The sequence below is a fragment of the Triticum dicoccoides genome, chromosome 2B (genome assembly GCF_002162155.2).
Source record: "Triticum dicoccoides isolate Atlit2015 ecotype Zavitan chromosome 2B, WEW_v2.0, whole genome shotgun sequence".
NCBI lineage: Eukaryota > Viridiplantae > Streptophyta > Magnoliopsida > Poales > Poaceae > Triticum > Triticum dicoccoides.
In genome coordinates, this window is record NC_041383.1 from 481,738,422 (window position 1) to 481,755,193 (window position 16,772).

Consider the following 16,772-nt stretch of genomic DNA (forward strand, 5'->3'; position numbering starts at 1 on the left):
GGTTAGGAAACATAACCTTCTTTGATTAATGAGCTAGTCAAGTAGAGGCATACTAGTGACTATATGTTTGTCTATGTATTCACACATGTATCATGTTTCCGGTTAATACAATTCTAGCATGAATAATAAACATTTATCATGATATGAGGAAATAAATAATAACTTCATTATTGCCTCTAGGGCATATTTCCTTCAGTCTCCCACTTGCACTAGAGTCAATAATCTAGATTACATAGCAATGATTCTAACACCCATGGAGTCTTGGTGCTGATCATGTTTTGCTCGTGAGAGTGGCTTAGTCAGTGGGTCTGCAACATTCAGATCCGTATGTATCTTGCGAATCTCTATGTCTCCCACTTGGACTTGGTCCCGAATGGAATTGAAGCGTCTCTTGATGTGCTTGGTCCTCTTGTGAAATCTGGATTCCTTTGCCAAGGCAATTGCACCAGTATTGTCACAGAAGATTTTCATTGGTCCCGATGCACTAGGTATGACACCTAGATCGGAAATGAACTCCTTCATCCAGACTCCTTCATTTGCTGCTTCCGAAGAAGCTTTGTACTCCGCTTCACATGTAGATCCCGCCACGACGCTTTGTTTAGAACTGCACCAACTTACAGCTCCACCGTTTAATAAAAAACACGTATCCGGTTTGCGATTTAGAATCGTCCGGATCAGTGTCAAAGCTTGCATCGACGTAACCATTTACGACTAGCTCTTTGTCACCTCCATATACGAGAAACATATCCTTAGTCCTTTTCAAGTATTTCAGGATGTTCTTGACCGCTGTCCAGTGATCCACTCCTGGATTACTTTGGTACCTTCCTGCCAAGCTTATTGCTAAGCATACGTCAGGTCTGGTACACAGCATTGCATACATGATAGAGCCTATGGCTGAAGCATAGGGAACATCTTTCATTTTCTCTCTATCTTCTGCTGTGGTCGGGCATTGAGTTTGACTCAACTTCACACCTTGTAGTACGGGCAAGAACCCTTTCTTTGCCTGATCCATTTTGAACTTTTTCAAAATTTTATCAAGGTATGTGCTTTGTGAAAGTCCTATCAAGCGTCTTGATCTATCTCTATAGATCTTGATGCCCAATATGTAAGCAGCTTCACCAAGGTCTTTCATTGAGAAACTTTTATTCAAGTATCCCTTTATGCTATCCAGAAATTCTATATCATTTCCAATTAATAATATGTCATCTACATATAATATCAGAAATGCTACAGAGCTCCCACTCACTTTCTTGTAAATACAGGCTTCTCCAAAAGTCTGTATAAAACCATATGCTTTGATCACACTATCAAAGCGTTTGTTCCAACTCCGAGATGCTTGCACCAGTCCATAAATGGAACGCTTGAGCTTGCACACTTTGTTAGCACCTTTTGGATCAACAAAACCTTCTGGCTGCATCATATACAACTCTTCTTCCAGAAATCCATTCGAGAATGCAGTTTTTACATCCATTTGCCAAATTTCATAATCATGAAATGCCGCAATAGCTAACATGATTCGGACAGACTTAAGCATCGCTACGGGTGAGAAAGTCTCATCGTAGTCAAATCCTTGAACTTGTCGAAAACCTTTCGCAACAAGTCGAGCTTTATAGATAGTTACATTACCATCAGCGTCAGTCTTCTTCTTAAAGATCCATTTATTCTCAATTTCTTGCCGATCATCGGGCAAGTCAACCAAAGTCCATACTTTGTTTTCATACATGGATCCCATCTCAGATTTCATGGCCTCTAGCCATTTTGCGGAATCTGGGCTCATCATCGCTTCCTCATAGTTCGTAGGTTCATCATGGTCAAGCAACATGACTTCCAGAATTGGATTACCGTACCACTCTGGTGCAGATTTTATTCTGGTAGACCTACGAGGTTCAGTAGAAACTTGATCTGAAGTTTCATGCTCAATATCATTAGCTTCCTCACTAATTGGTGTAGTTGTCACAGGAACCGGTTCTTGTGATGAACTACTTTCCAATAAGGGAGTAGATACAGTTATCTCATCAAGTTCTACTTTCCTCCCACTCACTTCTTTCGAGAGAAACTCCTTCTCTAGAAAGGATCCAATTTTCGCAACGAAAATCTTGCCCTCAGATCTGTGATAGAAGGTGTACCCAATAGTCTCTTTTGGGTATGCTATGAAGACACATTTCTCCGATTTCGGTTCGAGCTTATCTGGTTGAAGTTTCTTCACATAAGCATCGCAGCTCCAAACTTTAAGAAACGACAACTTTGGTTTCTTGCCAAACCACAGTTCATAAGGCGGCGTCTCAACGGATTTTGATGGTGCCCTATTTAACGTGAATGCGGCCGTCTCTAAAGCATAACCCCAAAACGATAGCGGTAAATCAGTAAGAGACATCATAGATCGCACCATATCTAGCAAAGTACGATTACGACATTCGGACACACCATTTCGTTGTGGTGTTCCGGGTGGCGTGAGTTGCGAAACTATTCCGCATTGTTTCATGTGTAGACCAAACTCGTAACTCAAATATTCTCCTCCACGATCAGATCGTAGAAATTTTATTTTCTTGTTACGATGATTTTCCACTTCACTCTGAAATTCTTTGAACTTCTCAAATGTTTAAGACTTGTGTTTCATCAAGTAGATATACCCATATCTGCTCAAATCATCTGTGAAGGTGAGAAAATAACGATACCCGCCGCGAGCCTCAACATTCATTGGACCACAAACATCAGTATGTATGATTTCCAACAAATCAGTTGCTCGCTCCATAGTTCAGGAGAACGGCGTTTTAGTCATCTTGCCCATGAGGCACGGTTCGCAAGTACCAAGTGATTCATAATCAAGTGATTCCAAAAGCCCATCAGTATGGAGTTTCTTCATGCGCTTTACACCGATATGACCTAAAAGGCAGTGCCACAAATAAGTTGCACTATCGTTATCAACTCTATATCTTTTGGTTTCAACACTATGAATATGTGTATCACTACTATCGAGATTCAATAAAAATAGACCACTTTTCAAGGGTGCATGACCATAAAAGATATTACTCATATAAATAGAACAACCATTATTCTCTGATTTAAATGAATAACCATCTCGCATCAAACAAGATCCAGATATAATGTTCATGCTCAACGCTAGGACCAAATAACAATTATTTAGGTCTAAAACTTATCCCGATGGTAGATGTAGAGGTAGCGTGCCGACCGCGATCACATCGACTTTGGAACCATTTCCCACGTGCATCGTCACCTTGTCCTTAGCCAATCTTCGCTTAATTCGTAGTCCCTGTTTCGAGTTGCAAATATTAGCAACAGAACTAGTATCAATTACCCAGGTGCTACTGTGAGCATTAGTAAGGTACACATCAATAACATGTATATCACATATACCTTTGTTCACTTTGCCATCCTTCTTATCCGCCAAATACTTGGGGCAGTTCCGCTTCCAGTGTCCAGTCTGCTTGCAGTAGAAGCACTCAGTTTCAAGTTTAGGTCCAGACTTGGGTTTCTTCTCTTGAGCAGCAACTTGCTTGCTATTGTTTTTGAAGTTCCCCTTCTTCTTCCCTTTGCCCTTTTTCTTGAAACTGGTGGTCTTGTTAACCATCAACACTTGATGCTCCTTTTTGATTTCTACCTCTGCAGCTTGTAGCATCGCGAAGAGCTCGGGAATAGTCTTGTTCATCCCTTGCATATTATAGTTCATCATGAAGCTCTTGTAGCTTGGTGGCAGTGATTGAAGAATTCTGTCAATGACACTATCATCAGGAAGATTAACTCCCAGTTGAATCAAGTGATTATTATACCCAGACATTTTGAGTATATGTTTACTGACAGAACTATTCTCCTCCATCTTGCAGCTATAGAACTTATTGGAGACTTTATATCTCTCAATCCGGGCATTTGCTTGAAATATTAACTTCAACTCCTGGAACATCTCATATGCTCCATGACGTTCAAAACGTCGTTGAAGACCTGGTTCTAAGCCGTAAAGCATGGCACGCTGAACTATCGAGTAGTCATCAGCTTTGCTCTGCCAGACGTTCTTAACATCGTCAGTTGCATCAGCAGCAGGCCTGGCACCTAGTGGTGCTTCCAGGACGTAACTTTTCTGTGCAGCAATGAGGATAATCCTTAGGTTACGGACCCAGTCCGTGTAATTGCTACCATCATCTTTCAACTTTGCTTTCTCAAGGAACGCATTAAAATTCAACGGAACAACAGCACGAGCCATCTATCTACAAACAAACATAGACAAGCAAGATACTATCAGGTACTAAGTTCATGATAAATTTAAGTTCAGTTAATCAAATTACTAACTCCCACTTAGACAGACATCTCTCTAGTCATCTAAGTGATCACGTGATCCAAATCAACTAAACCATGTCCGATCATCATGTGAGATGGAGTAGTTTCAATGGTAAACATCACTATGTTGATCATATCTACTATATGATTCACGTTCGACCTTTCGGTCTCCGTGTTCCGAGGCCATATCTGTATATGCTAGGCTCGTCAAGTATGACTTGAGTATTCCGCGTGTGCAACTGTTTTGCACCCATTGTATTTGAACGTAGAGCCTATCACACCCGATCATCACGTGGTGTCTCAGCACGAAGAACTTTCGCAACGGTGCATACTCAGGGAGAACACTTCTTGATTATTAGTGAGAGATCATCTTAAAATGCTACCGTCAATCAAAGCAAGATAAGATGCATAAAGGATAAACATCACATGCAATCAATATAAGTGATATGATATGGCCATCATTATCTTGTGCTTGTGATCTCCATCTTCGAAGCACCGTCGTGATCACCATCGTCACCGGCGCGACACCTTGATCTCCATCGTAGCATCGTTGTCGTTACGCCATCTATTGCTTCTACGACTATCGCTACCGCTTAGAGATAAAGTAAAGCAATTACACGGCGTTTGCATTTCATACAATAAAGCGACAACCATATGGCTCCAGCCAGTTGCCGATAACTTCGGTTACAAAACATGATCATCTCATACAATAAAATATAGCATCACGTCTTGCCAATATCACATCACAACATGCCCTGCAAAAACAAGTTAGACGTCCTCTACTTTGTAGTTGCAAATTTTACATGGCTGCTACGGGCTTAGCAAGAACCGTTCTTACCTACGCATCAAAACCACAACGATAGTTCGTCAAGTTAGTGATGTTTTAACCTTCACAAGGACCGGGCATAGCCACACTCGATTCAGCTAAAGTGAGAGAGACAGACACCCGCCAGCCACCTTTAAGCACGAGTGCTCGCAACGGTGAAACCAGTCTGGCGTAAGCATACGCGTAATGTCGGTCCGGGCCGCTTCATCTCACAATACCGCCAAACCAAAGTATGACATGCTGGTAAGCAGTATGACTTGTATCGCCCACAACTCACTTGTGTTCTACTCGTGCATATAACATCAATGCATAAAACCTAGGCTCGGATGCCACTGTTGGGGAACGTAGTAATTTCAAAAAAAAATCCTACATACACGCAAGATCATGGTGATGGCATAGCAACGAGAGGGGAGAGTGTTGTCCACGTACCCTCGTAGACCGTAAGCGGAAGCGTTATGACAACGCGGTTGATGTAGTCGTATGTCTTCACGATCCGACCGATCCAAGTACCGAACGTACGGCACCTCCGAGTTCAGCACACGTTCAGCTCGATGACGATCCCCGGGCTCCGATCCAGCAAAGCTTCGGGGATGAGTTCCGTCAGCACGACGGCGTGGTGACGATGATGATGCTCTACCGGCGCAGGGCTTCGCCTAAACTCCACGACGATATGACCGAGGTGGAATATGGTGGAGGGGGGCACCGCACACGGCTAAGGAACGATCCGTAGATCAACTTGTGTGTCTATGGGGTGCCCCCCGCCCCCGTATATAAAGGAGCCAGGGGGGAGGAGGAAAGGGGGGGGGAGCCGCCCCCCTTCACTTGTCCTATTCGGACTAGGAAGGGGAGGGGCGCGCGGCCCCCTCCTGCCTCCTTCCCTCTTCTCCCTCGAGGCCCATGTAGGCCCAATAACCCCCTGGGGGGTTCCGGTAACCTCCCGGTACTCTGGTAAAATGCCGATTTCACCCGGAACGATTCCGATGTCCAAATATAGGCTTCCAATATATCGATCTTTATGTCTCGACCATTTCGAGACTCCTCGTTATGTCCGTGATCACATCCGGGACTCCGAACAAACTTCGGTACATCAAAACTTATAAACTCATAATAAAACTGTCATTGTAACGTTAAGCGTGCGGACCCTACGGGTTCGAGAACTATGTAGACATGACCTAGAACTATTCTCGGTCAATAACCAATAGCAGAACCTGGATGCCCATATTGGTTCCTACATATTCTACGAAGATCTTTATCGGTCAAACCGCATAACAACATACGTTGTTCCCTTTGTCATCGGTATGTTACTTGCCCGAGATTTGATCATCGGTATCCAATACCTAGTTCAATCTCATTACCGGCAAGTCTCTTTACTCGTTCCGTAATGCATCATCCCATAACCAACTCATTTGGTCACATTGCTTGCAAGGATTATAATGATGTGCATTACCGAGAGGGCCCAGAGATACCTCTCCGACAATCGGAGTGACAAAACCTAATCTCGAAATACGCCAACTCAACATGTACCTTCGGAGACACCTGTAGTACTCCTTTATAATCACCCAGTTACGTTGTGACGTTTGGTAGTACCCGAAGTGTTCCTCCGGTAAACGGGAGTTGCATAATTCTCATAGTTAGAGGAACATGTATAAGTCATGAAGAAAGCAATAGCAATATACTAAATGATCAAGTGCTAGGCTAACGGAATGGGTCATGTCAATCACATCATTCTCCTAATGATATGATCCCATTAATCAAATGACAACACATGTCTATGGTTAGGAAACATAACCTTCTTTGATTAATGAGCTAGTCAAGTAGAGGCATACTAGTGACTATATGTTTGTCTATGTATTCACACATGTATCATGTTTCCGGTTAATACAATTCTAGCATGGATAATAAACATTTATCATGATATGAGGAAATAAATAATAACTTTATTATTGCCTCTAGGGCATATTTCCTTCACGAACACTGTCGCCTCCCCTCCCCACGGGTGAAGGAGCGGCCGCGGCAGATGAGTCGTCCCCAATCGACGTCACCGCGTCCTCCCTCCTCTTCTTCGCCGCAGGCGACGGCCTAGCCAATTGATGGAGGACCTCATGTACCAACAGCATAATCAAGAACAAGATGGAGCACAGACACTTACTGGTCTACCGCGGTGTAGTCCACCTTCCTCTTGCTGAGCTTGAAGCCTTAGAGCCTCGTGGCCTGGGGCGCAGCGGCAAGGGTTCCAGGAGCAGAAGAAGGAGAAGCAGAAGGGCTAGAAGCGGCTCCAGGAGGCGTCCGGGCATAAGCAGCCTCTCGGAAGATCAGCGACGACCCGCTCCTCGTCGGAACCTCAGCCGGAGGCCCCCTCCGGAGGCTGGGCTTCGCTCGCGAGGGACCTCCTGCCGCGAGTGTCTCTTTTGTGCCCAGGGGGCATGGTCATCTTCATCATCATCCGGCATCGTGCGGAGGAGGTCAACCTTGCACAAGGGGGAGGTCTCCCCTGTCTGCTCGGGAGATGCCTCAGAGTCATGCTCCTCGTCTTCCTCCTCTTCTTCTCCCTCGTGGGAGTCTCCTGACGACACGTTCACCGGTGCCGTCGTCTGCGGGACCGCGGGAGGCGCCAGTGGCACCAGGCCGCGCCCATCAAAGGTAGGCATGGCAGCCGCAACCTGCGCCTCGTCGTTGCAAAGGAATAAGGGGACATTGGCACTCGGCGGATACTCCTGGTCATCCCCGACCAAGAGGCGGAGAGCTGTGGCCAGCTCCTCATCGGTCAAAGCCACCGGATTCAGGCGAAGCTTGTCATCAGCACCCCCAAGCATCCATAAGGGGCATGAGCGTGCCTGAAGCGGAGCCACCCGCTGCGTCAACAACTCCCTCAGGAGCACGGCCCTCGTCAGCTTCGCCGCGTTCCTACTGCTTGGCTTCAGGTCGGCGTTCATCCTCTCCAGTACCAATGTTGCCCGATCATCAGCAAGCTTTGTGCGAGACCACCCTTCATCAGGCTAGGGCATCTCCATTGGCAGCGCTAAACGGGGGTGGACACACTTGGCATCCATCATGACCCACTTGTTCCGGAAGCCGTCGACCCTCTTCCCGGACTGCGAAATTGCGTTGTCCTTGCCGTACACGACAAAATTGGCGCACGCCGAGGTGTGGTCGTCGTGGGTTTGGAGGAGGAAGAAGTGGCGCAACAGAGCCACGGACGGCATCACCCCAACATGCGCCTCATAGTAGTAGGCGAAAATCGACAAAAGAAGAATGGAGTTGGGATGGAGATGAAGGGCCTGCGACCTGTAATGGCGGAGGATGGCAAAGAAGAAGTCAGAGAAGGGGGGAACTAGGCCTGCGACCTGCTCCCCTGAGCCTCTAGCATGGCGGAGCCAGCCCGAAGTTCGGTCTTCCCCTTTTCATTGCTCTCCACTGCCGTCAGCAGGCGCGTAGCGGCGAGAGTCTTCTCCGGGACAATGGGCGCGTCTAGGGCCAGCTCGTACCAAGCTGGCAGCGCACCAACCTTGGACTTGCGGGGCGCCATCGGTCGCTGAAAGGGAAGGGATCGAAGCAGATCTGGAGATTCTGGAAGCAAGGAGCGAGGAAGGGGATCTGGGGCAAGACGAAGGAAAGCAATGAAGGCAAGCGTTGTCCACGCCAACCTTTTGTCAATCGGGTAGTTGCCGAAGCAGCATGGGGAAGCGGAGATGCCAATGTCCAATCAATCGCCACGCGCCGACCAAGGCCGCGGGCTGTTGGGGCCCGTGGCGCTCCGCACTTGCCCTTTGGCTTCGTTGCTAAGACAAGTTCGAGCGCGCCTACGGCCCGGGGGCTACTGTCGGCGTTCTGGGAACGGGGGTCCCCAGACTTGCCTGCCTGCGGCCCATGGCGTGGCTCCACCAGTGGCCCAGTACAGCCTGTCTTCGTCAACCAATGCTCAAGACCCTCGCGAGGGGCCAAGCCTCACGAGGCGGACGACACAAGGCCTCCTCCGGAGCAGCCTCACCAGGCAAGCTCGCGAGGGGGTGGAGAGATCAAGGCAAGGGGTACCTCGCGAGGTTCCCATGATGCAAGCCATGACGACCAAGGCCAGGCGGGCGCCAGGCGGCCGCCAGTCCGTGTAGTGTCCTCGTTTCCCCTTTGGTGCTAAGGGGGCAAGCGCATGCGCGGAGTATCAAGGCTTTAGGCAAAGGTTTCCATATCGGTGCTACAAGACCAGGACTAGCAGGACGGCAGGATGGGGGTCATCGTGGAGCCGAAGACGACATCACCACCAACACCTTTGACAGGTGAAGACCACCTTTAGTCAGGATAACTTGTACTAGTTGTCCCCTTTCAAATTGGCCGTTGTTGGATCCCTTCCCGCTCAATATTTGGGAAGAGGACCAGGGCTTCTATAAATAGGGCTAGCCACCACAGTAGAAAGGGACCGAAGCCAGAACAAGTAGAACACCACACCAGCTCAAGAACACCTCTCCTCAGGAGGCTGTTCTTCCCTTGTACTGTTCATCATCAGCCCAAGAGGCAATCCACCACCACCACACAGGAGTAGGGTATTACACCACAACGGTGGCCCGAACCTGTATAAATCTTGTGTCTCTTATGACGTGAGTTCATCGACCTAAGCTTAGGGATCACGGCGAGGCTAAGAGCGAGATTCGGTAGGGGTAAATCTTCGTGCACACCCAAGTGTTCGAACCACAAGGTTTTTGCCAGAACCCAAAATCTGACAGAGTGGACGTCAAGAAGCAGCCGAGGTGGCCACGACGCAGGAGGACACGCCCCCACTGTCGTGGGCCCCTTGTGGCTGCCATGACCTACCTCTTTCGCCTATATATATCCACGTACCCTGAAAACATGCAGGAGCACCACGAAAAACTATTTCCACCACCGCAACCTTCTGTATCCGCGAGATCCCATCTTGGAGCCTTCACCGGCGCTCCGCTGGAGGGGGAATCGACCATGGAGGGCCTCTACATCTCCAAGGCCTCTCCGATGAGTTGTGGGTAGTTTATCATAGACCTTCGGGTCCATAGTTATTAGCTAGATGGCTTCTTCTATCTCTTTGAATCTCAATACAAAGTTCTCCTTGATCTTCTTGGAGATCTATTCGATGTAACTCCTTTTGCGGTGTCTTTGTCGAGATCTGATGAATTGTGGGTTTATGATCAAGTTTATCTATGAGAAACATTTGAATCTCCTCTGAATTCTTTTATGTATGATTGGTTATCTTTGCAAGTCTCTTTGAATTATCAGTTTGGTTTGGCCTACTAGATTGACCTTTCTTGCAATGGGAGAAGTGCTTAGCTTTGGGTTCAATCTTGTGGTGTCCTTTCCCAATGACAGCAGGGGCAGCAAGGCAGGTATTGTATTGTTTCCATCGAGGATAAAAAGATGGGGTTTATATCATATTGCATGAGTTTATCCCTCTACATCATGTCATCTTTCTTAATGCGTTACTCTGTTCTTATAAACTTAATACCCTAGATACAGGCAGGAGTCGGTCGATGTGTGGAGTAATAGTAGTAGATGCAGAATCGTTTCGGTCTAATTGTTGCGGACGTGATGCCTATATACATGATCATGCCTAGATATTCTCATAACTATGCACCTTTTTTTATCAATTGCTCGACAGTAATTTGTTCACCCACCGTAATACTTATGCTATCTTGAGAGAAGCCACTAGTGAAACCTATGGCCCGCGGGTCTATCTTTTATCATATAAGTTTCCCATCTATCTTTTATTTGCATCTTTACTTTCCAATCTATATCATAAAAATACCAAAAATATTTATCTTATCTTATTATCTCTATCAGATCTCACTTTTGCAAGTTACCGTGAAGGGATCACTAGTTGAAAAAGGGTCAAATGTGAGACACATTAGTGCCGGTTTGATTTTGAGCCGGCACTAATGTGACCATTAGTGCCGGTTCCAATGGCTAGCCGTCCGCTCTCATTAGTACCGATTCGTGGCGAACTTTTAGCACCGGTTCGTGCCACGAACTGGTACTAAAGAGAGTGGTGGCAGGATGTTGTCAGTCTAGGGCCCCTCCAGCACCTTTAGTACCGGTTCGTGGCACGAACCGGTACTAAAGATCGTCGTGCATAAACCCTTCGTCCACCTAAGCTTTCTCTGTTCTTCCCCTTTCCCCTCACTTCCTCTGTTCTTCCCCTCTCTTCCTCGAGCTCATCATAAATTTTGCCCAAAATTTGTCAAGATTTGAAGGGCCCCATCCATTCAAATGATCACAAAGGTTAGAAACATTGACCTTTCATCTCTCATTGCTAGATTAACTCTTGCAATGCTTTGTATAGTGATTAATTTGTGAGTTTAGTAATTTGGGAGGAATTATATGTGCTAGTATTTGATTTATATGCAATCTGAGGTCAAAAATAACACTTAGTTTGCATATGTATGTGTGGTTTACTTAGTGCCTTCTAAATCTCCATCGTAACCACCGTCGATCGCCCGCACCGTCCCATCGCCGGCACCACCTTGTGGTGAGGCTCTTGTTCATGAATGGTTTACATTACCAAATTGATGTTTGTGTGATTTGGATATATAGTTACTCGTATAACTATCTTACCCGTACGTTGTTTGTCATACATAGTGCCATGGTTTTGATATCCATCCCCGTCGGCCCTCGTCCTTGTTATGATTCGGATGTGGTATATTCTCTTTTAAAACTAGTTGTTGCATTTCGTGTTTATGACAAATTATGCCCATCAAGTTGACATAGATATTTTTATCTAGGAGGTATGTGAACCGGAAATTCCAACCGACCCTATTGTCGATAGGTTAAATTTAGTTGAAAGAGAAAATGAGTATTTGAAAGAAAAATGGAAAAGAATTGAGGGGGACAAGATGGAATTGGAGTTGCATGCTGCCGATGTCGTTGATGATCACAAGATCAAGATGGAGAAAATGAGGTTGAAGATTACAAAGATTAGAAAATATGCCATTGATAGTGTGGCTTGGTATCATTATGCTATTGGATCAATTGTTACCTTAGTTGCGATCTTGATCGCATTTGTTGTTGCATTTAAATTCTTTAGCTAGAGAGTTATTTGTATGTTGCATTTAATTAAGTGTTGTATATGAACTTTATGTATGAACTTTATGTATGAACTTGTATTAATTTGGTCTATTCGGTGTTGTGTAATGAAGATGAGCCGACAATGGATGTATGATGACCGATGCTCTCCCAAGTTCATTAATGGCGTGCATACTTTTCTGCTTGCCGCTGAGGCAAACAAGCGGGCGGATGGTTTTATGCCTTGTCCATGTGCTGGCTGTAAGAATGGTCACAATTACTCTACGCCAAGAACCATTCACGTCCACCTATTTGAGTCCGGTTTCGTGCCCCACTATAATGTTTGGACCAAGCATGGAGAAAGAGGGGTTATGATGGAAGACAATGAAGAAGAAGAGGACGACGACGGCTATCCTGGCCATGGGTTCCCTGAATACGATGATACAATAATGGGGGAAGAACCTGAGCCGACAATGCGGGAAGAAGCTGAAGAAGAGGCATCAGATGAGCCCGCTGATGATCTAGGTCAGGGCATTGCCGATGCAAATAGAAACTACGCAAGTGATTTGGAGAAGAAGAATTTGCAGCACATGTTAGAGGATCACAAGAAATTGTTGTACCCGAATTGCGAAGCTGACAAAAAAAAGTTGGGCACCACACTGGAATTGCTGCAATGGAAGGCAGAGAATGGTGTATCTGACAAGGGATTTGGAAAGTTGCTGGTAATGATAAAGAATATGCTTCCAAAGGACAACGAATTGCCCAAGAGTACGTATGAAGCAAAGAAGGTTGTCTGCCCTCTAGGGTTAGAGGTGCAAAAGATACATGCATGCCCTAATGACTGCATCCTCTACCGCAGTGAGTACGAGGATTTGAACGCTTGCCCAGTATGCAGTGCATTGCGTTATAAGATCAGTCGCGATGACTCTAGTGATGTCGAGGGTGAGCACCCCAGGAAGAAGATTCCTGCCAAGGTGATGTGGTATGCTCCTATAATACCACGGTGGAAACGTTTGTTCCAAAACAAAGAGCATGCGAAGGCGATGCGACGGCACGAAGAAGACCATAAGAAAGACGGAAAGTTGAGAGTACCCGCTAACGGTTCACAGTGGAGAAAAATCGAGAGAAAGTACTGGGAGGAGTTTGCAGGTGACCCAAGGAACGTATGGTTTGGTCTAAGCGCAGATGGCATTAGTCCTTTTGGGGAGCAGAGCAGCAACCATACCACCTAGCCTGTGACTCTATGTTTGTATAACCTTCCTCCTTGGTTGTGCATGAAGCGGAAGTTCATTATGATGCCAGTGCTCATCCAAGGCCCTAAGCAACCCGGCAACGACATTGATGTGTAGCTAAGGCCATTAGTTGAAGAACTATTACAGCTGTGGAATGGAACAGGTGTACGTGCGTGGGATGAGCACAGACAGGAAGAATTTGACCTAAAGGCGTTGCTGTTCGTGACCATCAATGATTGGCCTGCTCTCACTAACCTTTCAAGACAGACAAACAAGGGATATCGCGGATGCACACACTGTTTGGATGATACCAACAGTATATATTTGGATAGTTGTAGGAAGAATGTGTACTTGGGACATCGTCGATTTCTTCCGAGCAGGCATCCCGTAAGAAAGAAAGGCAAGCATTTCAAAGGTGAGGTGAATCACCAGACGAAGCCTCGCCACCGTACTGGTGCTGATATACATGATATGGTCAAGGATTTGAAGGTAATCTTTGGAAAGGGTCCTGGCGGACAACCTGTTCCGAAGGACACTGACGGACGCGCACCCATGTGGAAGAAGAAATCTATATTTTGGGACCTGCCATATTGGAAAGACCTAGAGGTCCGCTCCGCAATCGATGTGATGCATGTGATAAAGAATCTTTGCGTGACCCTGCTTGGCTTTTTGGGCGTGTATGGGAAGACAAAAGATACACCAGAGGCACGGGAGGACCAGCAACGTATGCACGGAAAAGACGACATACATCAGGGTCAGGCCAACTACGCTCTTACCAAAGAAGAGAAGGAAATATTCTTTGAATGCCTGCTCAGCATGAAGGTACCGTCTGGCTTCTCCTCGAATATAAAGGGAATAATAAATATGGCAGAGAAAAAGTTCCAGAACCTAAAGTCTCATGCCTGCCACGTGATTATGACGCAACTACTTCCGGTTGCATTGAGGGGGATTCTACCGGAAAACATTCGATTAGCCATTGTGAAGCTATGTGCATACCTCAATGCAATCTCTTGGTGCAATGTCATACCAAGGTTATAGAATGATTTGGTGCAATGTCTTGTCAGTTTCGAGTTGGTGTTCCCACCATCCTTCTTCAACATCATGACGCACGTCCTAGTTCACCTTTGCGAATAGATTAACGTTTTGGGTCCTGTATTTCTACACAATATGTTCCCCTTTGAGAGGTTCATGGAAGTCTTGAAGAAATATGTTCATAACCATGCTAGGCCAGAAGGAAGCATCTCGAAGGGCCATGACAGTGAGGAGGTCATTGAGTTTTGTATTGACTTTATTCCTGACCATAAGCCGATTGGTGTTCCTGAATCGCGGCATAAGGGTAGACTGGATGGAAAAGGCACGCTAGGAGGGCATCAAATAATATGTATGGACGGGCATTCTCTAGTAAAGCACAATACATAGTTGTACAGAATTCCGCCTTGGTGGCTCCGTATATGGAGGAACACAAGAATTTTCTACACTCCAAACACCCGGAGAAGTCTAACGACTGGATTACACGTGAAAAAACGAGGACTTTCGCCGGTTGGTTGCAGAAACATGCCATGCATGATGGCGATATTCAAAATGACATGTACTCGCTGTCCCAGTTAACCTCTTCGAATATAATGACTTTCAAAGGGTACGAGATAAATGGGAATACATTTTACACGATCGCCCAAGATAAGAAGAGCACCAACCAAAATAGTGGTGTCCGCTTAGATGCAACAACCAACACGGGAAAGGAAACATATTATGGTTATATAGAGGACATATGGGAACTTAACTATGGAGGTGTTTTGAAGGTCCCTTTGTTTCGGTGCAAATGGGTCAACATGACACGAGGCGGGGTAACGGAAGACCCGCGGTACGGAATGAAAACAGTGGATCTCAACAATCCTGCGTATGCAGACGAACCATTCGTCCCAGCCAATGATGTGGTGCAGGTTTTTTATGTGAAATACATGTCTACCAGGCCGAGAAAAATAAAAGATAAGGAAGCGAATGGATCATACGACGAGCCAAAGCGCCACATAGGTCTTTCAGGGAAAAGAAACATCGTGGGAGTGGATGACAAGACAGACATGTTAGAAGATTATGAAAAGTTTGATGAAATTGCTCCATTCATAGTGAATATTGACCCGAGCATCCAGTTAAATGATGAAGATTTTCCATGGCTACGGCACAAAGGGACGCACGCGAAGAAAAAGTTTCACACCCAAAGATCTGGGATGTGATCGGCTTCATTATCATCACTTTTTTCTGTGTTTCACACCCAGGAGGGAATCTCTGTAATAGTTAGGGTAGTTATGTGTTTTGGCATTTGAAACGCGAAGAAAGTTGGCATGGTATCATAATTTCACCCACATAGCATGTGCAAAAAAGTAGAGAGGGTTACGGCAAAAACTGGATGCACTTCGTGTACAAAATGGACAATCTCTTTCGAAGTATCAGGGTTTCGGACGAAAACTCATCTGTTACCAAGGCATTTCATTTTTTAAATAACTTTACCAAATGGAATATAATGATAAAACACACTAATATTAAACATAAGAAAAAAGAATCACTGGAAAATCTTTTTTCAAAGTTAAGTTATTCACAAACTAGTGATTCACAGAAATTTCAAATAATTCAAAATTTAAACTATTCAAATTTGAAAACTACCGGCACTAACAAAAAGTTTGTAACTTTTTGTACCTAAAGGAAAAATATTCACAAAGAAACTCTAAATACAGCAAAAAAACAACTCAAAAATAACTAAAACAAAAATAAGTAAAGCAAAAAAATAAGAAAATAAAAAAAGCCCGCCTACTAGGCCAAAGCGGCCTGCATACGACTAGAAACACAACCTTTTGTTGCGACAGGATGCAGGCCCGCAAAGGCCTAGTAGGCTCACAGGGCAGCACAGAACAGGTTGGCCCAGTTGGCCTACTTAGGAGAGGAGCTCGATAGAACTACCGCACTAGGGCTTATAAAGTAGTGCAGTAGCCCCTCGACTAGCAAGGTGGGACTAAACTTTCCGCACCGCACTGCGCCAGCGCACCCCCTTTAATACCGGGTGGTGGCTGCAACCGGTACTAAAGAGGGGCTCTTTAGTACCGGCTGGTGCCACGACCCGATACTAAAGGGGTTGTGCTTCCCGCTGCTTGGCCTGACCAAAACAGACCTTTAGTACCGGTTGGTGGCTCCAACCGGTACTAAAGGTCCATCCTATATATACAACAGTTGAAAAAAAATTCAGTTTCCCTCTCTATTTCTTCTCTCCATCGCGCCGCCTGCCCCGATCGACACCGTCACCGCCCCGGCCGTCGCCGCCTCTCGTCGCCGCCCCGTCGACGTCGCCGCCCCGGCCGTCCCCATCCCCATCGTCCCCGTCGCCGCACCCCGCCCCGTCGCCGTGCCCCGGCCGCCCC